Raw genomic sequence first — 22586 nt, 5'->3', positions numbered from 1 at the left:
AACTAGTTCAGGGAAAGAGTTTTAGAACTCTTCCAAAAAGTTAACAGTTTCAGCTCTGTACTGCTCTTTTCTGACTGGCCAGCCTCTGGAAGCCTGGCCAGGTTGCCTTGATGAGGTATGAAGTAGCCTGGGCTGAACACAAAGGAAGTGCATGGGGAAGGAGATCTGCCTCAGCAGATGGTAAAACAGGATGGGGGAGATTGGTGATTGATTTTTGCCACACTTCCCAGGAAGTGGTCATTCAGTGGTGTGGTGGCCTGCCTGTGATTGGACAGATGCCCCCCCCCATTCTTTTCACCCCAGGAGCATGCATACATTTGGCAGAGCTGCACCCACACCTCAGATCCCTCCAAGGAGCAATGACAGAAGAAGAAGGACTGCCCTGCTGGACCCTTGACCAGCACCTCAGCACTGCATCTGAAGGACTGCACCAGATGCACACTTGGACTTCACCACTAAAAGGACTTTGATTTGCTTGTCTTAACCGGTTCAAGAAGGGACTCCCTGCTTTCTACAGGTGAAAAATAGCTTAGCAGAGTCTCCTGCACACAAAACCTGAAGGAACTGACCAGCTGACCATGGATAGTGGTAATTTTTAGATTTTAACCAGCTGCCTTCTGGGAGTTGGAGTCCTAGCCCTCAAGGAGCAGCTCAGAGTTTCTGGAACCTTGGGGTGAGTTATGAACTCTTACAGGGCCTTCACAGACCTTCTGGAAAAAGATCCAGAAGTTGGAAGAAGTTTTGAGAACTTTTGGAAAAAAGCTCCATAAAAGGACTGATCCGCCGTGGTGAGTCAAGCTGGCTTACCCCAACCGCGACTCAGCCTGACTTGCATGTTCATCCCGTTGAAAATCTCTGGAGCCTCAGACTTCCAGGATTTCACCAGGGGCTCCTGGAAAGGTGATCCAATGACCTCACATCAAAATCGGCTTGCTGTGGAGGGTGACCCATTCAGAAGGAAAAAGGTCCAAAAAAGGGAAAAAGTTTGAATGTAAAAGGTTGACCGGGACTTCCTGTGCAGCGTCTCTGAGTCAGGCTCCAGGAACGTCAGATCAAGATTCAGCTTTGGCTTGGACAAAGATTTCTGTCCTGAAAAATCATCTAAGTCCAAAGGTAGAATTCTTCACTGACGCGTCTCCTGCGATGAGTATCTGAAGACGGCTCCAGAGTGGTCGGATCGGATTGGTGACTTCGTCCCGCTGAAGAAAATCTTCAAGAGAAAGACTAAGTCCAAAGATAAACGTTTGACTGAGGCCTCCCACTTGCAGTAGCGGATCAGGGCTCCATCATGGTCATCCCAAAACTTTGACTTTGCACAAGTCCAGTGTGCCCAGATTGGTGCTTTTAGTTTCTATGCACTAGAAAACATTAAGGGGGTCATTCTGACCTCGGCGGTAAAAGGCTCTTACCGCCGGTCAGAAGTCCGCCATTCTACCGCCGCGGCAAACCGCCACGGTCATTCTGACCCACAACTTCCAAACCGCCAAAAACCCGACATCCACGGAAGGCCGCCTCATCAGCGGTCAGCGATAAACTGGAGATGACCAAACCTCCACCGTCACGCCAACACGAACACGCCCATGCCATTACGACCCACGAATCCACGCACGGTCTTTCAACCGCGGTATTCCATTGGCGGTACACACCGCCGCGGTCAAAATACACACACCTTTACAAAACACAGCCACATTGGACAATTCGAAATACACACACCTGATACACATACACACACCACACCCACACATCCAATCAACTATAAAACACACACCCACATCACCCACAAACCCCCACTACTAGAAATTCGGAGAGAAGGCGAGAGAGAGAGAGAGAGAGAGAGCACAGCTATCGCAAACCCCAACACACAGAGGAACCCAACATCATCACCCACACCACATCCACGCACAAAACACCACACACCACCACACACACCACACTCATCACCACAAACACCACCCCACACCACCCCATGGCACCCCAAAGACACCCCAGGTTCTCGGACCAAGAACTCAGGGTAATGGTGGAGGAAATAATCAGGGTAGAGCCCCAGCTATTCGGCACACAGGTGCAGCACACCACAATAGCCAGGAAGGCGGAGCTATGGCAAAGGATCGTCGACAGGGTCAACGCTGTGGGACAGCATCCCAGAAACCGGGAAGACATCCGAAAGCGGAGGAACGACCTACGGGGGAAGGTGCGGTCGATGGTGTCAAGACACAACATCGCTGTGCAGAAGACTGGCGGCGGACCCCCACCCACTCCACCCGAATTCACATCATGGGAGCAAGAGGTCTTGAACATCCTGCATCCTGCGGGCCTCGCTGGAGTAGGCGGAGGAATGGACTCTGGTAAGTCTAATCCCAAATACTTCACCCCCCCCAACCACCAGCATGCCAACCCGCACCCCCACCCTCATCCCCAACCCCCCAGCACACTTCCACCCTGCCAATGTCTCACCAGCACAACCCACCCAACACAACACCAATCCCTGAATGCCAACACAAACCATGGACACCCATCACCCAAGCATGACCACTGCACATACCCAACCCCCCCCCCCCCAAACCACCCTCACAACTCCTCCCACAAGGGAATGCCAGCACTGTGGGACAAGGGCACCCACAAATCGCACGCCATGGCACACACAGAAGCAATAACCATACTCTTTTACCCCTGCATGGCCCAAACGCCAACACACCGGCCAGGAGGGTCCAGATTTGTCCATCCCGCCCCCAGAACAGGCCCCCAGTGATGACAGCAGCTCTGTCGACCTGGAACCTGATGACCAGCCCGGACCATCGGGGACCTCTGGACAGTCGGTTCCCCACACACAGACACAGGCCGCAGCAGACCCAACCCCCTCTGGGAATACCAGCACAGCTCCCACCCAGCGGGCCCATGCCACTGTCTCCAGGACGCGTCAATCAGCGGTGTGTCCGCCACTACAGGGCACCCAGGCTGACCCACCACCCCAACAACAACAGGGACCTGGGGGCAGTGGTAGTGGGCACACCGTCCAGGGGACAGAGGCCCGGGGAAACAGGGCAACTGGGAGGGCTGCTGTGCCAGAGGGGGTTGACCGGCCCAGGGAACCCACTCTCCAAGAGGCCCTCACCACCATCATGGGAGCATACCACCGCTCCCAGGAGACGATGGCGACGGTACTGGCCAGGTTCCAGGAGATCCAGGCACAGCAGGAGGAACGGTACATGGGGTTCAGAGACGAACTCCGGCACATCGGGGACCATCGTCCTGGCCCTCAACCAGATAGTCACCACATTGCAGGACCATGTGGCACCCCAAAGGGCCCCTGTCACCAGCCGGGACGACGAACAGCCTACCACCACCGCCGGCGCAAGTGGACAGGAGGCCCCCACACCCCGACAGGCCACCAGAACCCCACCTCCTGCTGAAGATCAACCACCCCGCAAGCGGAACCTGAGATCACACAAGAAGACAGAGTAGGATGCCAAGACCCCCGCCAGCCTAAGATACCCCCTGATGTCATCCCACTGTCCCACATTGTCACCCTGTCCAACCTTGAACTGCCCCTGCTCCATCCTTCCACAGGCATATGGACATTGCACCTGTGCTACTGAGAACTGGACTCTGCCATGGACATTACTCCACCCCCACCCATCACCGTTTTACTATCACGGACCTATACGCAGCACTTAAAATAAATCACCAATTGCACTTCAAATGTCTGGAGTCTGCTTGTATTCTTTACAAATGTATTACACATAACGGTGCAATAATGTTCATTTACATTGTGATGACAACATACCAGTGTCAATAAGCATTAGTCCATGGGCAAACAAAGCAGAAGTCACGCTGTGGGTCATACAGCTCTGAAAAGGGAAGGGAAAGTCAAAATTCAGTGAAAAGGAACTGGGGGGAAACACAGAAAGTAGAGATACAGGAGGCCAGAAGTAAATGTAAAATGGCATGGGTGATTCTTACCTGGGTGCTACTGAAAATACTGTTGTATAACTGTGTCCCTGTTGTCCGTGTCGTCCCCGTCGTCTTCCTCCTCTTCACTCTCCACAGGCTCCACAGCTGCTACAACACCACCATCTGGACCATCCTCCTGCAGGAAAGGCACCTGGCGTTGCAAAGCCAGGTTGTGAAGCATACAGCAGGCCACGATGATATGACACACCTACTTTGGTGAGTACATGAGGGATCCCCCTGTCATATGCAGGCACCTAAACCTGGCCTTCAGGACCCCGAGGGTCCGTTCTATAATCCTCCTAGTTCGCCCATGGGCCTCATTGTACCGTTCCTCTGCCCTGGTCCGGGGATTCCTCACTGGGGTCAATAGCCAAGGCAGGTTGGGGTAACCAGAGTCACCTATTAGCCACACACGGTGTCTCTGTAGCTGTTCCATCACATAAGGGATGCTGCTATTTCGCATGACATACGCGTCATGCACTGACCCAGGGAACTTGGCATTTAGATGGGAGATGTACTGGTCAGCCAAACAGACCACCTGGACATTCATCGAATGGTAACTTTTTCTATTTCTGTACACCTGCTCATTGTCTTTTGGGGGTACTAAAGCCACATGGGTCCCATCAATGGCACCAATGATGTTGGGGATATGTCCAAGGGCATAGAAATCACCCTTCACAGTGGCCAAATCACCCTCCTCAGGGAAAACAATGTATCTCCGCATGTATTTCATCAGGGCAGACAACACTCTGGACAAAACCTTAGAAAACATAGGCTGAGACATCCCTGATGACATGGCCACTGTTGTCTGAAAAGACCCACTTGCCAAAAAATTGAGTACTGACAGCACCTGCACCAGAGGGGGAATCCCTGTGGGTTGGCGGATGGGGGACATCAGGTCTGGCTCCAGCTGGGCACACAGTTCATGTATAGTGGCTTTTTCAAGTCGGTATCGATGTATAATATGTCGTTCTTCCATTGTCGACAGGTCCACCAGCGGTCGGTACACGGGAGGATTCATCCTTCTCCTCGCAAGTCCCAGCGGACGGTGCCTAGGAAGGACAACATGGAGCACAGAGTCAAGCATTCCTCAGGTTCGTTCCCACAGCTTGCACATTACACGATTCGCTATGCATTGAATGGCTTGTATGAGTGGCAATGCAAGGCCTAGGCCTGTGTGACGCAGTAGAAATCAGGCCATGTGGGCCCTTGAAATGGCGGCTGCCTGACCTGTGAAGTGTGACAGTGGGATGTGAGGTCACTGCGCTGGCGTGGCTCACCGTGGCGGTAGGCGGTCGAAGACCGCGGCGCAAAGCAGCATTGGTTAACATTGAACCCTATGGGTCTCAGGAGCCAATGACTGTGCGCTGGCGGTCGCGGTACGCACCGCCGCGGTACGCACCGCCGCGGGCGTGACCGCCATTTTCTATCTGCTTAATCACTCGAGACCTGATCATCCACAGGAGAGGACCTATACTGCAAGTGCTGCTGTGACCTCGGTCTGGAAGAGACAATGGCTGCTGCGACTGGGGAAAGGGCCCCTGCCTTCACTTCAGAAGAGTTGGAGAAACTTGTGGATGGGGTCTTACCCCAGTATACGCTACTCTACGGTCCTCCAGACCAACTGGTAAGTACACTGGGTGCACGTTGAATGGGCTATGCCTGGGTTGTGTATGGTGGATGTAAGATGGTGGGGTGGGGAGCGAATGAGGAGTGCAAGGCACAACAGATGAGAGCATGTGCCACATGGCAGGGTTGGGGATGGGGGGGCAATCACATCTAACATGCAGAAAAATGTTGAAATTTCCTTTCCCACCCTGTACATGTCAAATAGGTCAGCGCCCATCAGAAAGTCGACATTTGGTGTGCCATCGCCAAGGAATTCCGGGCCCTGGGGGTCCACACAAGACGGGGCACCCACTGCTGAAAGAGGTGGGAGGACATCCGCCGCGGGACCAGGAAGACCGCTGAGTCACTGCTGGGGATGGCCTCCCAACATAGGAGGGGTGCCAGTCGTACCTTGACCCCCCTGATGTCCCGGATCCTGGCGGTGGCCTACCCCGAATTGGATGGGTGCGTGAGGACATCACAGCAGACACAAGGGGGTGAGTACCAGCACATACTGCTATCTTTACGCGCAGTGGAGGTGCCTGGGTGGGGGAGGAGGGCTGTGGGTGACATTAGGCCAGGGCGCTTTCTGTAGTGTAGTCCCCTCCTTTAGGCATGGCCCTGTGCCCCCGCCCCCCACCTCTGTAGGGTGCCAAGTACAGCAATCCATGGTCCTGCATCACCCATGTGCGCATATGTTGTCCATAGACCTGCTGGCCTAGTCACAAGTACTGAGTAGTACCCCGATTGCGCGGCGTAGTGCATGAGGCTCCTGTGTCTGTCCTCTCCGCCAACGGTGTTGACAATGCATGCACTCAACCTGTTTTTATTTCTCCCCCCACCCTTTTTCTTTGTCTTCTTGTGCATGTGTGCATTAGCATCATCAGGCAGGTGAGAATTGGCATCGGAGCACGAGGGAGCTGCAACTCACAAGGCCCCGGTGGGCCATTGCTACAGACACCGAGGTCACCAGTGATACGGAGAGCGAGGGGAGCACCACAACGGGGACCCGTGGTGACACCAGCGACACCGACACGTCCTCGGAAGGGAGCTCCCTAGCGGTGGCGGCAACATCCGGGCCCCCCGCCTCTACAGGTACAGCCACCACCCAGCGCACCAGCTCCGCCCTCCCAGCAGCCCCTCAGCCTTCGCTCCGTGCCCGCTCGCCCAAGAAGGCGGGCATCTCCTTCGCCCCAGGCACCTCAGGCCCTGCCCCCGTTACCCCTGCTGCCCTCAGAGCGGAGGTCATTGACCTCCTACAGACCATCATTGTTGGGCAGTCTACCCATCGGTGCATCGGAGCAATGCATACCTGGAGGGCATTCATTCGGGTCAGGCTGCCCATCAACATTCGTTCAATGCTCTGGCCTCAGCACTGACGGTAGCCATTGTCCCTGTTTCCAGCCTCCCTCTTCTATCTGCCTCCACCCTGTCTCTGTCTCCTGTTCCTCAGCCTATCCCATCCACACCATCAGACCAGCCTGCACACACCTCAACACCCAAGGGCAGCTCATCCAGACATAAGCACCACAGATCACACAAGCATTCACCCAAGCAACACCCAGATGCAGACATGCCAACAGTCACTACCACCCCTGTGTCCCCCACCTCCTCGTCTCCCTCCTCCCTCTCTGTGACGTCTCCACTCACACCTGCATGCACACCACCATCAGCCAGTACTTCCATCACCAGCACACCCTGCAGTACAGTCCGCCCACGTGCAGTCACCACCCCCACTGCCATTTACACATCCCCTGTGTCCTCTCCTACTGTGTCTGTCACCCCCTCTTCCAAGACACACAAACGCAGGCAGCCACCCACCCAACAGCCAACCACCTCACGACAGCCTACGTCAAAAGCACCTGCACCCAAAGACAGCACACCTGACTCTCCTACAACCACATCCTCTTCCTCCACTCCCATACCCACTACACCTACCCTTTACATTGGTCCTAAAAAACTTTACCTCTCCAAACTTAACCTCTTTGCCCCACCTGACCCACCCCCTCCATCTGCTAAGAGTCCCAAGAGCACCTCAGCCACCACCAGCCCTGCTTCAAGTGTCACCATTGTGCAGGGGTTTTGGAGTCCACCCTTTCCCAGCACAGATACATCGGCCAGCAGCAAGGGAACAGCCAGCCCCCCCCCTGGGAAGAGGACCCGTAAAATCAGGGGCCGCCGCGAGAAGACTGACACGGCTGCCCCCAAGGAGCGAAGTCCTGGGGGTGACCCTTGACCTCAGGGTAGGTCGCCCCCCTGTCCCCGCAGCGCCACCAGCTCTTGTGTGTTGCCTTCTCTTCCTTCTGCTTGCTGATCCGCCTGTTACCCCCTCTGCCTTCTGTATCCTGTGTGCTTGTGATCCCCTGTTTGCATTCTGTACCCCAGTGTGATCGCGCCCCCCCTTTTGCTTCCTGTATCCTTGCGTGCTTGTGCTCCCCTCTCCCCCCTTTTTGCATTTTGTATCCTCGTATGATTGCGCCCCCCCTGTTTATTGCCTTCTGTACCCCTGTAAGACTGTGCCTTCTGTCCCACTCGCCGTTTTTCCCCCCCCTCGCCGTCCGTTTTTCCCGCTTTTTTGAGGCCGCCTCGTCCTTTAGGCCTCTCTGCGCCGCTTTTTTCCGCCTTCGCCTTTTGCCGCTTTTCCCGCCCACCCGCCCTCCTCCCGCCTCCCAGCTCACCCCGCCCCCCCGGCTACCCCCTTAAATGGCGGCCGCTGCGAGGCAGTGGTGGTGACCCTTGACCTCAGGGTAGGTCGCCCCCCTGCCCCCGCAGCGCCACCAGCTCTTGTGTGTTGCTTTCTCCTCCTTCTGCTTGCTGATCCGCCTGTTACCCCCTCTGCCTTCTGTATCCTGTGTGCTTGTGATCCCCTGTTTGCATTCTGTACCCCAGTGTGATCGCGCCCCCCCTTTTGCTTCCTGTATCCTTGCGTGCTTGTGCTCCCCTCTCCCCCCTTTTTGCATTTTGTATCCTCGTATGATTGCGCCCCCCCCGTTTATTGCCTTCTGTACCCCTGTAAGACTGTGCCTTCTGTCCCACTCGCCGTTTTTCCCCCTCCTCGCCGTCCGTTTTTCCCGCTTTTTTGAGGCCGCCTCGTCCTTTAGGCTTCTCTGCGCCGCTTTTTTCCACCTTCGCCTTTTGCCGCTTTCCCGCCTACCCGCCCTCCTCCCGCCTCCCAGCTCACCCCACCCCCCGGCTACCCCCTTAAATGGCGGCCGCTGCGAGGCAGTGGTGGTGACCCTTGACCTCAGGGTAGGTCGCCCCCCTGTCCCCGCAGCGCCACCAGCTCTTGTGTGTTGCCTTCTCCTCCTTCTGCTTGCTGATCCGCCTGTTACCCCCTCTGCCTTCTGTATCCTGTGTGCTTGTGATCCCCTGTTTGCATTCTGTACCCCAGTGTGATCGCGCCCCCCCTTTTGCTTCCTGTATCCTTGCGTGCTTGTGCTCCCCTCTCCCCCCTTTTTGCATTTTGTATCCTCGTATGATTGCGCCCCCCCTGTTTATTGCCTTCTGTACCCCTGTAAGACTGTGCCTTCTGTCACACTCGCCGTTTTTCCCCCCCCTCGCCGTCCGTTTTTCCTGCTTTTTTGAGGCCGCCTCGTCCTTTAGGCCTCTCTGCGCCGCTTTTTTCCGCCTTCGCCTTTTGCCGCTTTTCCCGCCTACCCGCCCTCCTCCCGCCTCCCAGCTCACCGCCCCCCCGGCTACCCCCTTAAATGGCGGCCGCTGCGAGGCAGTGGTGGTGACCCTTGACCTCAGGGTAGGTCGCCCCCCTGTCCCCGCAGCGCCACCAGCTCTTGTGTGTTGCCTTCTCCTCCTTCTGCTTGCTGATCCGCCTGTTACCCCCTCTGCCTTCTGTATCCTGTGTGCTTGTGATCCCCTGTTTGCATTCTGTACCCCAGTGTGATCGTGCCCCCCCTTTTGCAATCCTGTATCCTTGCGTGCTTGTGCTCCCCTCTCCCCCCTTTTTGCATTTTGTATCCTCGTATGATTGCGCCCCCCCCGTTTATTGCCTTCTGTACCCCTGTAAGACTGTGCCTTCTGTCCCACTCGCCGTTTTTCCCCCCCCTTGCCGTCCGTTTTTCCCGCTTTTTTGAGGCCGCCTCGTCCTTTAGGCCTCTCTGCGCCGCTTTTTTCCGCCTTCGCCTTTTGCCGCTTTTCCCGCCTACCCGCCCTCCTCCCGCCTCCCAGCTCACCCGCCCCCCCGGCTACCCCCTTAAATGGCGGCCACTGCGAGGCAGTGGTGGTGACCCTTGACCTCAGGGTAGGTCACCCCCCTGTCCCCGCAGCGCCACCAGCTCTTGTGTGTTGCCTTCTCCTCCTTCTGCTTGCTGATCTGCCTGTTACCCCCTCTGCCTTCTGTATCCTGTGTGCTTGTGATCCCCTGTTTGCATTCTGTACCCCAGTGTGATCGCGCCCCCCCTTTTGCTTCCTGTATCCTTGCGTGCTTGTGCTCCCCTCTCCCCCCTTTTTGCATTTTGTATCCTCGTATGATTGCGCCCCCCCCGTTTATTGCCTTCTGTACCCCTGTAAGACTGTGCCTTCTGTCCCACTCGCCGTTTTTCCCCCCCCTCGCCGTCCGTTTTTCCCGCTTTTTTGAGGCCGCCTCGTCCTTTAGGCCTCTCAGCGCTGCTTTTTTCCGCCTTCGCCTTTTAACGCTTTTCCCGCCTACCCGCCCTCCTCCCGCCTCCCAGCTCACCCCGCCCCCCCAGCTACCCCCTTATATGGCGGCCGCTGCGAGGCAGTGGTGGTGACCCTTGACCTCAGGGTAGGTCGCCCCCCTGTCCCCGCAGCGCCACCAGCTCTTGTGTGTTGCCTTCTCCTCCTTCTGCTTGCTGATCCGCCTGTTACCCCCTCTGCCTTCTGTATCCTGTGTGCTTGTGATCCCCTGTTTGCATTCTGTACCCCAGTGTGATCGCGCCCCCCCCCTTTTGCTTCCTGTATCCTTGCGTGCTTGTGCTCCCCTCTCCCCCCTTTTTGCATTTTGTATCCTCGTATGATTGCGCCCCCCCCGTTTATTGCCTTCTGTACCCCTGTAAGACTGTGCCTTCTGTCCCACTCGCTGTTTTTCCCCCCCCCTCGCCGTCCGTTTTTCCCGCTTTTTTGAGGCCGCCTCGTCCTTTAGGCCTCTCTGCGCCGCTTTTTTCCACCTTCGCCTTTTGCCGCTTTTCCCGCCTACCCGCCCTCTTCCCGCCTCCCAGCTCACCCGCCCCCCCGGCTACCCCCTTAAATGGCGGCCGCTGCGAGGCAGTGGTGGTGACCCTTGACCTCAGGGTAGGTCGCCCCCCTGTCCCCGCAGCGCCACCAGCTCTTGTGTGTTGCCTTCTCCTCCTTCTGCTTGCTGATCCGCCTGTTACCCCCTCTGCCTTCTGTATCCTGTGTGCTTGTGATCCCCTGTTTGCATTCTGTACCCCAGTGTGATCGCGCCCCCCCCTTTTGCTTCCTGTATCCTTGCGTGCTTGTGCTCCCCTCTCCCCCCTTTTTGCATTTTGTATCCTCGTATGATTGCGCCCCCCCCGTTTATTGCCTTCTGTACCCCTGTAAGACTGTGCCTTCTGTCCCACTCGCCGTTTTCCCCCCCCCCTCGCCGTCTGTTTTTCCCGCTTTTTTGAGGCCGCCTCGTCCTTTAGGCCTCTCTGCGCCGCTTTTTTCCGCCTTCGCCTTTTGCCGCTTTTCCCGCCTACCCGCCCTCCTCCCGCCTCCCAGCTCACCCCGCCCCCCCGGCTACCCCCTTAAATGGCAGCCGCTGCGAGGCAGTGGTGGTGACCCTTGACCTCAGGGTAGGTCGCCCCCCTGTCCCCGCAGCGCCACCAGCTCTTGTGTGTTGCCTTCTCCTCCTTCTGCTTGCTGATCCGCCTGTTACCCCCTCTGCCTTCTGTATCCTGTGTGCTTGTGATCCCCTGTTTGCATTCTGTACCCCAGTGTGATCGCGCCCCCCCCTTTTGCTTCCTGTATCCTTGCGTGCTTGTGCTCCCCTCTCCCCCCTTTTTGCATTTTGTATCCTCGTATGATTGCGCCCCCCCCGTTTATTGCCTTCTGTACCCCTGTAAGACTGTGCCTTCTGTCCCACTCGCCGTTTTTCCCCCCCCTCGCCGTCCGTTTTTCCCGCTTTTTTGAGGCCGCCTCGTCCTTTAGGCCTCTCTGCGGCGCTTTTTTCCGCCTTCGCCTTTTGCCGCTTTTCCCGCCTACCCGCCCTCCTCCCGCCTCCCAGCTCACCCCGCCCCCCCGGCTACCCCCTTAAATGGTGGCCGCTGCGAGGCCGCGCGGCGGACGCGTGCAGCGGGCGCGCCGCTGGCGCGCCGAAGGCACGCCTAAGGCAAGCCCGTCTGCGCCCGTCCGCGCCTGGACCGCGCCCAGCGCCCGAACCCCTGGTCCCCACCCCCCCGCCTGACCTACGACTCCGCCATCCTCACCAGCCTCAACCCCGGGCGCACGCCGGGCTGCTACTGCGCCACCCCGAAACGGACCCACGGATCCTTCACCTGCAACAACTGCCACTACTCCTGCCATCGGACCCACTCCGCTCCCGCCGAGAACAACGCCCCCGGAAACAACCTCCACTGCATCCTGATCAACACCCGATCCATCCACAGGCACGCCATCGAACTGTGGAACCTCATCAACTCTACGAACCCGGACATCGCCTTCCTCACCGAGACCTGGATGAAACCCACCTCGCCACCCGACATCGCCATAGCCATCCCCGACGGCTATAAAATCATCAGGAGAGACCGCACCAACCGCATCGGAGGAGGCATCGCCATCGCGCACAAAAACTCCATCCGAGTCACAACCGACACCGACAACTCATTCCCCGACGCCGAACATCTCCACTTCACGATCCACAGCGACCCCAAGACCACCCTCAGAGGCACCCTCATGTACAGACCACCAGGACCTCGCTCCAAGTTCACCGAAGACATCGCAGACTTCGTCAACCCTCACGCACTCTCCTCCACCGACTACATCCTCCTAGGAGACCTCAACTTTCACCTAGAGAACCCCACCGACACAACACCACCGCCCTCCTGGACAACCTCGCCAACCTGGGACTGAATCAGCTTGTCAACACCCCCACCCACTACGCCGGACATACGCTCGACCCCATCTTCTCCTCCAGCAGACACGTCACCTTCAACCACACCACCGAACTCACCTGGTCGGACCACAGCTGCAGACACTTCAGCTTCAAGAAGACCACCGTGCATCACCACACTCAGCAACCACCGAGAAGACACTGGAACCGTATCACCACGGAACAGATCGCAGCAACCCTCTCCCAGAACCAACCCACCGGCACCACCGACCCAAACGAAGCCGCCAACAACCTCACCAACTGGCTCTCCGACTGTGCAAACCTCCTGGCCCCCCTGAAGACTCAAGCCAGCACCAACAACCACAAGAAAAACTCATGGTTCACCCCCGACCTCAAAGACTCCAAGAAAGAATGCCGCACCCGAGAGAAGACGTGGCGCCTCAACCAGACCGAAGAGAACCTCTCAGCTCTCAAGGACGCCACCCGCCAACATCACCAACACCTCCACGCCGCAAGAAAAACCGCCTACCGGAATAGACTGGACAACAACGCCCACAACAGCAAGGAACTTTTTGGCATCATCAAAGAGCTCTCCAACCCGGACGCAGAAAACAACTCCATCCCTCCATCACAGGACCTCTGCGACTCCCTCGCGACCTTCTTCCACCAGAAAATCACCAACATTTACAACAGCTTCCCGACCGCCGACGCGAACCCCCCCCCAGAACCCGCCAACGAGATCACCACCATCCTCAACTGGAGCCCAACCACCACCGAGGAGACCACCCGCGCCATGAATTCGATCCACTCCGGCTCCCCATCGGATCCCTGCCCGCACCACATCTACAACAGGGCCGACGACATCATAGCACCACACCTTCGAGACGTCATCAACACCTCCCTCACCACCGCCACCTTCCCGGAGAGCTGGAAGCACGCAGAGCTCAACGCCCTCCTGAAGAAGCCCACAGCAGACCCCACCGATCTCAAAAACTTCAGACCCATCTCTCTCCTGCCGTTCCCCGCCAAAGTGATTGAGAAAATTGTCAACTCGCAACTCACCATCGCCCTGGAAACCCACGACTCCCGCGACCCCACACAGTTCGGTTTCAGAGCCAAGCACAGCACCAAAACCGCCCTCATCGCAGCCACGGACGACATCAGAGCCCTGACCGACAAGGGTGAGACCGTGGCCCTCATACTACTGGACCTCTCTGCAGCCTTCGACACGGTCTGCCACCGCACCCTGATACGACGCCTCAGCAACGCCGGCATCAGAGGCAAGGCCCTCGAATGGATCATCTCCTTCCTCTCCGGCAGGACCCAGAGAGTCCGCCTCCCCCCCTTCAGATCGACAGCCACGGAAATCATCTGCGGCGTACCCCAAGGATCTTCCCTCAGCCCCACTCTCTTCAACGTCTACATGACCCCCCTGGCAAACATCGCACGCAACCACGGACTCTACCTAATATCATACGCCGACGATACCCAGCTCATCCTTTCCCTCACTAACAATCCCACCGCAGCCCGAACCAAACTTCACGAAGGAATGAAGGAAGTGGCGAACTGGATGACAGACAGCCGTCTGAAACTGAACGCAGACAAGACGGAAGTCCTCATCCTCGGCCCCACTCCCACCGCATGGGACGACTCCTGGTGGCCCCCCGCCCTAGGCAGCACTCCCCAACCCACCGACCAGGCACGCAACCCCGGCTTCATCTTGGACTCATCACTCTCCATGACCAGGCAGGTGAACGCGGTGACCTTGGCATGCTTCAACACCCTCCGCATGCTCCGCAAGATCTTCCGCTGGATCCCCACCGACACCAGGAAGACCGTCACCCACGCCCTCGTAGCCTGTCGCCTGGACTACGGGAACACCCTGTACGCCGGCATCACCAACAAACTGATGAGAAAACTCCAACGAATCCAGAACGCCGCCGCGAGACTCATCCTGGACATCCCTCGCCACCACCACATCTCCGGACACCTGAGAAAACTCCACTGGCTCCCCATCAACAAGAGGATTACCTTCCGACTCCTGACCCACGCACACAAAGCCCTCCACAACCTCGGACCCAAACTGATCAACAGCCGCGTCTCCTTCTACACCCCCCCGCGCACTCTACGTTCCGCCGGTCAGGCCCTGGCAGCTGTACCCCGCATCCGCAAAGCCACCGCCGGAGGAAGATCCTTCTCCTTCTTGGCAGCGAAGACCTGGAACTCGCTGCCCAGCCACCTTCGCGCCATACCTGACCACCTCTCCTTCAGAAGGCAGCTCAAGACCTGGCTCTTCGAGACACTGACCCCCCCCCAGTGCCTTGAGACCCTTTATGGGTGAGTAGCGCGCTTTATAAATGCGAATGATTGATTGATCACCTGCCACAACATCCAGGGGAGGCAAGGGCCAGAGAGCCTCATCGAAGGAGGGCAAGGGCAGCAGGGCGGAGAAGTCAGCCAGCAGGGGCGCGGACCAGGAGGGCCCCACAAGCCCCATCCCAGGTGTGAGGGAGGACACCCACGGGCCCAGGACTCCGTCACAGAAGGGTCCAGTAACTGCACGGTCGGAGGGCGACTAAGCAGGGAGTCCTGGCCAGGTCTGGCTCCCTTGGATGACTGGACAAGCACCGCTGAAGAGGGCCCCGCCGTGCAGAAAGACACCGCTGTAGAGGGCCCCGCCGTGCAGAGAGGCACCGCTGAAGAGGGCCCCGCCGTGCAGAAAGACACCGCTGAAGAGGGCCCCGCCGTGCAGAAAGACACCGCTGAAGAGGGCCCCGCCGTGCAGAAAGACACCACTGAAGAGGGCCCCGCCGTGCAGAGAGGCACCGCTGAAGAGGGCCCCGCCGTGCAGAAAGACACCGCTGAAGAGGGCCCCGCCGTGCAAAGAGGCACCGCTGAAGAGGGCCCCGACGTGCAGAAAGACACCGCTGAAGAGGGCCCCGCCGTGCAGAGAGGCACCGCTGAAGAGGGCCCCACCGTGCAGAAATACACCGCTGAAGAGGGCCCCGCCGTGCAGAAAGACACCGCTGAAGAGGGCCCCGCCGTCTCAAGCACCGCTCCGCTGGGCCCCGCCGTCTCAAGCACCGCTCCGCTGGGCCCTTCCTGTCAAGCACCGCTCCGCTGGGCCCTTCCTGTCAAGCACCGCTCCGCTGGGCTCCGCTGGGCCCCGCCGTCTCAAGCACCGCTCCGCTGGGCCCTTCCTGTCAAGCACCGCTCCGCTGGGCCCTTCCTGTCAAGCACCGCTCCGCTGGGCCCCGCCGTCTCAAGCACCGCTCCGCTGGGCCCTTCCTGTCAAGCACCGCTCCGCTGGGCCCTTCCTGTCAAGCACCGCTACGCTGGGCCCCTCCGTCTCAAGCACCGCTCCGCTGGGCCCTGCCGTCTCAAGCACCGCTCCGCTGGGCCCTTCCTGTCAAGCACCGCTCCGCTGGGCCCCGCCGTCTCAAGCACCGCTCCGCTGGGCCCCGCCGTCTCAAGCACCGCTCCACTGGGCCCTTCCTGTCAAGCACCGCTCCGCTGGGCCCTTCCTGTCAAGCACCACTCCGCTGGGCCCCGCCATCTCAAGCACTGCTCCGCTGGGCCCTTCCTGTCAAGCACCGCTCCGCTGGGCCCTTCCTGTCAAGCACCGCTCCGCTGGGCCCCGCCGTCTCAAGCACCGCTCCGCTGGGCCCCGCCGTCTCAAGCACCGCTCCGCTGGGCCCTTCCTGTCAAGCACCGCTCCGCTGGGCCCTTCCTGTCAAGCACCGCTCCGCTGGGCCCTTCCTGTCAAGCACCGCTGGCCCATTGGCAGTCCCGGTTCTGTGTCGGGCAGGCCTTCACGACGCACTCTGCCCACCATGCCTCCTCCATGACCAGTGGTCTCTGTAATCCACCTGATGGACTGTGGCTTTGCACTCCCCAGGATGTAACAGTGGGCAATCCACCCACTGTAGAGACTTGTGAGACTGTGGCTTTGCACTCCCCAGGATGGCACGGTGGGCAACCCACCCACTGTAGAGACTTGTGAGACTGTGGCTTTGCACTCCCCAGGATGGCACGGTGGGCAACCCACCCACTGTAGAGACTTGTGAGACTGTGGCTTTGCACTCCCCAGGATGGCACAGTGGGCATGGTGGACCCTTCGTGGATCTGGCGTCGTGGACTCATGTGGCTGAGGTGCCCCCCCTTCCCTTCCCCCTGAGGTGCCTGTAGTTTTGTCATCTGATGCCCCAGCAGTGTTCTCTCCAACGGACTCAGGTCTCCTGTGTGGGCTTTGCTCATGTGTTGATCCACTTTGGCCCACGGACAGTGGAAATTTAGGTGACTGTGCAGGACTTATTGCCTATGTTTATCGGTTTCGTTATTTTCTTACTTGTTTTTTTACTATTCATATTGCTATTTTACCATGACTTCAAAGAACCTCTTATATACATAAATGTTGTTTCTCACTTTAATTATGTCTTTGCATTATTACGGGGGTTTGGGTGGTATCACTGTGACTTGGTGCTCTGCATTGGTGTGTAGATAGTTGGGGGGGGTCGCATATGTGTGTGCCCGTAAGCTTTCCTCCTCCCCCCTCCCCTGTGTCGTAGGTGCAGTACTCACCATTGTCGTCTGCGCCGGCGTTCGTACTCGTGGTAGATGAGCAGGTAGACAATAGCCGGTAGGATGTGTAATTCGGGCTCCATGCTGTCCTCCTTCCTCGTGGAGTGTGTATAGGTGAGCGTTTTCCCGTTCGTAGTCTGTTTCCGCCGTGTTTTTATCGGCGGGGCTCCCGCCCCTGAAAAGGTGGCGGATTGGTGAGTTGTGATAGGGTGGGCGGTACATTGTCTGCCGCCTGACTGTTGGCGGTGACCGCCGAGCTGTTTGTCTGTCCCGCCGTGGCGGGCGGAGTGTTAAAGTGGCGGCCTGTGTTGGCGGTTCCCGCCAGGGTCAGAATACCTTTTTTTTGACCGCCTGCCTGTTGGCGGGTTGGCCGCCGCTTTATCACCTGCCGCCAGGGTCAGAATGACCCCCTAATTCTTTAAATAATCATATCTCCGGTTCCCCTTGTTCAATTTTAATCATTTTAAAGATAAAAGTATACTCTTTTTTTATAGATTGGTTTGGGTTTTTCTTGTGTTTTGTGTTTTACTTATTTACTATTTTGTGATTTTTAAATGCTTTACACACCTGACTCCTAAGTTAAGCCTTGACGCTTGTTGCCAAGCTACCAAGGGTTGACTTGGGTTTAATTTATTGAGACCGTAACTGGACCTAGTGGGGGTCAGTAGCCGATTGATAAGTGTAGGTACTTACCTGCCCTTGGTAATAATCCACTTTCCAACACCCAACACCAGAGCCAAGTTGTCAGGGTGTCCGTAACCTGGCCCCTTTTGTTTTTTAATACTTTTTTTAGGGGCCTCGACCGAAGCTGAGTCCCAAAATGGCTTGCAAAACTTCCTTGTTAAAGTGCTGGAAGCCAATCAGATTTTGGCACAAGATTGGGAGGGGTTGCAAATCTTTTAGCCCCGGGGGTTGGGGTCACAGTCACGCACTTCCTGAGAGTCAATTTTATCCAGACAATATAGATTTATTGTAGCATACATCTGCTAGCAAAAGAAACAAACAAGGAAATGTGTTTCGGCACTTAGCCATCGTAAGCATTTTTATATATATATATATATATATATATACATATATAATTTAATGGCCAGTTGAAGGCTTTGACCGAAACGCATCGCCATTTTCATTTATCTGCACCGAGCACTTTGTGATTGAAATTGCAAAAAGAAAAAAGAAAAAAAAGAACATTTTGGATTCCACATCAGGTGGTGCCGCCGTCTCTCTCGTTTCGGGAACTGAAACAGGAATGGAAGTGGTAGAAGTTCCTGGAGGAAGAAAACAAAACATATATCTATATATTTCCTAGTGGCGGTTCCCACTAGGTACTTATGGTTAGGCACTATATATAGAAAAGCATTTTTTACTTGCCTAAATCTTTAGAGTCAGTTGATAAATCTTCATGAAACTTTCCCAAAAATACAACAATCATGTCAGCTACTGTCAGGAAAGGTTTGTGATTATTCATCAAGCGGGGACCGAGAAAAGGGAAGTCCCAAAATATGTTTTCTCCATTGTGATTTCTATGTGGATTGTGAGCAGGAATAGCAGCCGAACCACTGAACAGATTAGCTCCACATTTGGCAGAAAGCTTAATTTGGTCCGGAAAGCAACCTTTTGTGATTTGATCTGTTCAGTAGTTTTTGAGATATTAAACAAAATTTAAACTTGCATATATATATAATATATATATATATATATATATATATATATATATATATATATATATATATATATATATATGGGCATGGCTCCTCCATGGATCCTCCTCGGATCCTCCTTGGAATTACGAAAAATGCATCAAAAGCAATGTCGTGATTGGCTGCATGCAAGCTGAGAGAAAATTTGCGGCCACCATTTTGTTCATCGGGACTTGGTTCCCAGCAGGAAAAAAGAAAGACAAAAAGTAATAGGAGGGGGGGGTCAGGGTAGAGGTAACCAGCCCCTTTGGACTAATGGAGCGGTCTGTGAGGGAGTCCTCAAGGGCAAGAAATTGTCCCCAAAACTTTTTTCAACCACACGAGGAGCTTTGGATCCTCCCCCGATTCCCATGGATTTGGGTAGATTTGGGTGGATTCAGGGATGATTCTATGATCCAGACCCCAATTTAAAATAAAACTTACACTCACTCAGAGAGCTTCACACCTATTCACACACCTACTTACACACCCACACAACCACTCACACACCCACTCACACATTTATACAGCCACATACACACCCACTCACAGACCCCCAAAACCACTCACACACCCACTTACATACTCACACAGCCACTTACATACTCACACAGCCACTCACACAGCCACTCAGACAATAACACAATCACTTACACACACACACACCCTTACAGCCACTTACACACTCGATCACAGACCTTCAAAACCACTTACACACCCACTTACAGACCCACCCCGCTTTCACACACCTACTTACACACCTGCACAACCACTCGCACACCCACTCAGACACCCATATAGCCACTCACACCCATTCACAAACCCTGAAAACCATTCACTCACCCACTCACAAAGCCACACAGCTTTCACACACCTACTCACACATCCACTTACATACCCACACAGCTACTCACAGACCCACTCACATACCCACAAACCACTCACACACTGACACAACCCCCTTCACCCCTATATACTTGCTCAAAACAACTGTATCTATAGCTGCTGGATTTAAATGGTTTTGTATGTGTTAAATCTGAGCTATAACGTCCCTGTAACCTTTTTTTTATATATATATATATATATATCAAAACAGACCGTGCTCCAAACAAAGGCCCGCTACCCAAGGGGGGTGGAGCATGAGCCAGCAGAGTAACACCTCCAAAATAATGTACTGTCTGCAATAACAAAAAAACATGCTCACTCAGGTTGCAAAGTGACACAAGAATTTACCCCAAAACAGATGCTTTTCAGCAAACCTCACGCCTTGCTCAGCAAAGGTTCCTGCAATGTTATAGTTAGATTCTGAATTTACTTGCACAAAACCATGGAAATTTAGCAGTTATAGTTACCATCCCTAACTATAACTTATGTCCCCACAATGTACTGCTCATGATCTCTCATATTACATGACTCATGGCATGGTAAGTGACATTACTAATGACATCACCTATGACATGTCTACGTTTTTTTTAAATTCTTTTTTTTCCTAATTATAATGTCCCTGCAACCTTTGTTTTTTGAGTTAATTTCTGAGGTTTTTTTAAATTGTATTTGCTAACTTTTTCTCTGTAACTTTTGATTTTTTCAGTCAATTTCTTTTTTTGTTTTAATGAAAAGCAATTTTATTGCTAATCTATTAATTTCAAAGTTGTAATCTTACCTGTTATCTTCTGACCAACATTATCTTTGTCATCATGATAATTGAGACATAGTATTTGTGTATTACAATAATCATTTTTTGTTGGAACACAGAAAGGAAAATATACTGAGTAAACAGGGACAAAGATGTAACATACAAAGTACTGACCAAAAGACAGTGTTGGGGCTTGAACCACCTGAACCTGTCCTATCGTCTTTAAATCCTGATGGTTATGAGATGTCAGAATACTCAGGATTCACTGTGATGGGTGAGAAGGCTCCATGCAATACACCTTGGAGTCATCAATTCCTAGATGACTAGAAGCTTTTTGCTTGGAATATCTGTTCTGCCTCTGTGCGTAATTAGTTGAAAATAAGGTAAGAGAAAGGCCAGTGACCTGAGACCCATGGACAGGGTAGAAGGTGGCCTAAGCTCTATGCATCTAAAGTGGTGGGACAGATACAGAGAATTACACCCTGCCCAGGATGGTTATTTTAGCTCTGTGCTTACAATGAATGTAGCCTGTTAGAGAAGCTACTAGTGTTTCCCCTCAGTAGGGTTGGAGGGTTGCTAAAGACTTGAGGTCCTATGGTATTGATAAAGGTCTAAACAGATCACAACAATGGCATTTCCGATTTTTATGCATTGCATTTTTTTTAGTTGTCCCGATATTCAAAAATTCTTCTCAAATTATAATACCTGATAGGAAACTTTTTTCTTTTGGGTGCATTTACTTTTTGAATATGGCATTCTCAACATTATCTCAGGCACCAGATCCTCAACAGACTTCATCATTATTGTCTGAGGATGAACAGCCTAAAAGGAGAGAAATCATTGCATGGCAGTTTTCCCCAATTCCAAGTGGCAAAAAAGGGCCTTGCATGACAGGTGCAATGTAAACCATGCAGCAAAATCCTCTCCAGAGGAACCTCTGGAAATATAGCCACAGGACCACATCCATGTTAAAGCACCTTCAGGTGTTCCATCAATGCATTTGTTCTGTGCGTAAAACGAGAGCAAAGAAGCATCACAACCAACAGCTAGAGATTTGCAGTTGGGAGACACAATTAAAGTACCTGGAACAAAAGTTCTTCCTCCTATTATTACTGATGCAGAAGATATAGGATAGGCATCTTGTGATAGGGTGGGAGGTGCATTGTCTTCCGTCTGTCTGTTGGCGGTTACCGCCACGCTGTTTGTTTGTACCGCCTTGGCGGTCGGAATGTTAAAGTGGCTGTGTATGTTAGTGGTTTCCGCCACGGTCGTAATCCCATATTTTTTTTCGCTGCCCTGTTTGCGGTATTACCGCCGCTTTAACACCAACCGCCAAGGTTGTAATGAGGGCCTGAATCTCTTCACAAACTTTCTCAACCTCTACCAGAGTACCATGTAAAAATACTCTATTCATGTTTCCTAATCATAGAGAAGGATTTTTATATAGTTAAGCCTCCTACCAAACGTTTGCATTCTAGAGTTCTGTACAGCTAATTTTCTAAAATGATGAAAGGTGTTGTGACACCTAGTGATTGTCCTTGTAAATTGCTGTACTTCCTTACTTTGCATGGATCTAGGCCTTGTAACACACCTATTTTCCCCTTTACACCTTTTACAAGGAAATGTACAAATAAATCTTCACAGTAAATACTGCTACAGTTCTATTTATACACAGGTCCCTGTTTATGCCTTCCCTGTACATCTTCAGCTATTATTTCCTCTGCATTTCTAGATACCATCTCCACTTTTGGAATTGGAATACCATCCTTCATCTCATAACATTGTCCAGATTTTTCAACTACATGCACTAACGTATTCACTTGGAAGTAGCTTTCCTCATTAAAATAAGGTTCTATGCTGGAAGCATGCTTCCATTCTCCACTTAAAACTTTGCAGAAATTATTTAAATTTAGAATTGTTCCCTTTGGCTTTTCTTCTTCATACTCAACACTATTTTGTCCAGTGTTCTTATCCCTGGGGGCACTTAGGGCAGACCTTAGGGGTGACTTATATGGAAAAAGGTTGTTTAGGACTTTAGAAGTACTTTTAGTTCCAAAGTCGAATTTAGGATTAACGTTAACTCAAAGGCAGTCAGCAATGCAGGCCT

The sequence above is a fragment of the Pleurodeles waltl genome, chromosome 1_1, assembly GCF_031143425.1.
Source record: "Pleurodeles waltl isolate 20211129_DDA chromosome 1_1, aPleWal1.hap1.20221129, whole genome shotgun sequence".
Taxonomy (NCBI): Eukaryota; Metazoa; Chordata; class Amphibia; order Caudata; family Salamandridae; genus Pleurodeles; species Pleurodeles waltl.
The sequence above is the reverse complement of the archived record's forward strand: the minus strand, read 5'-3'. Positions refer to the sequence as shown.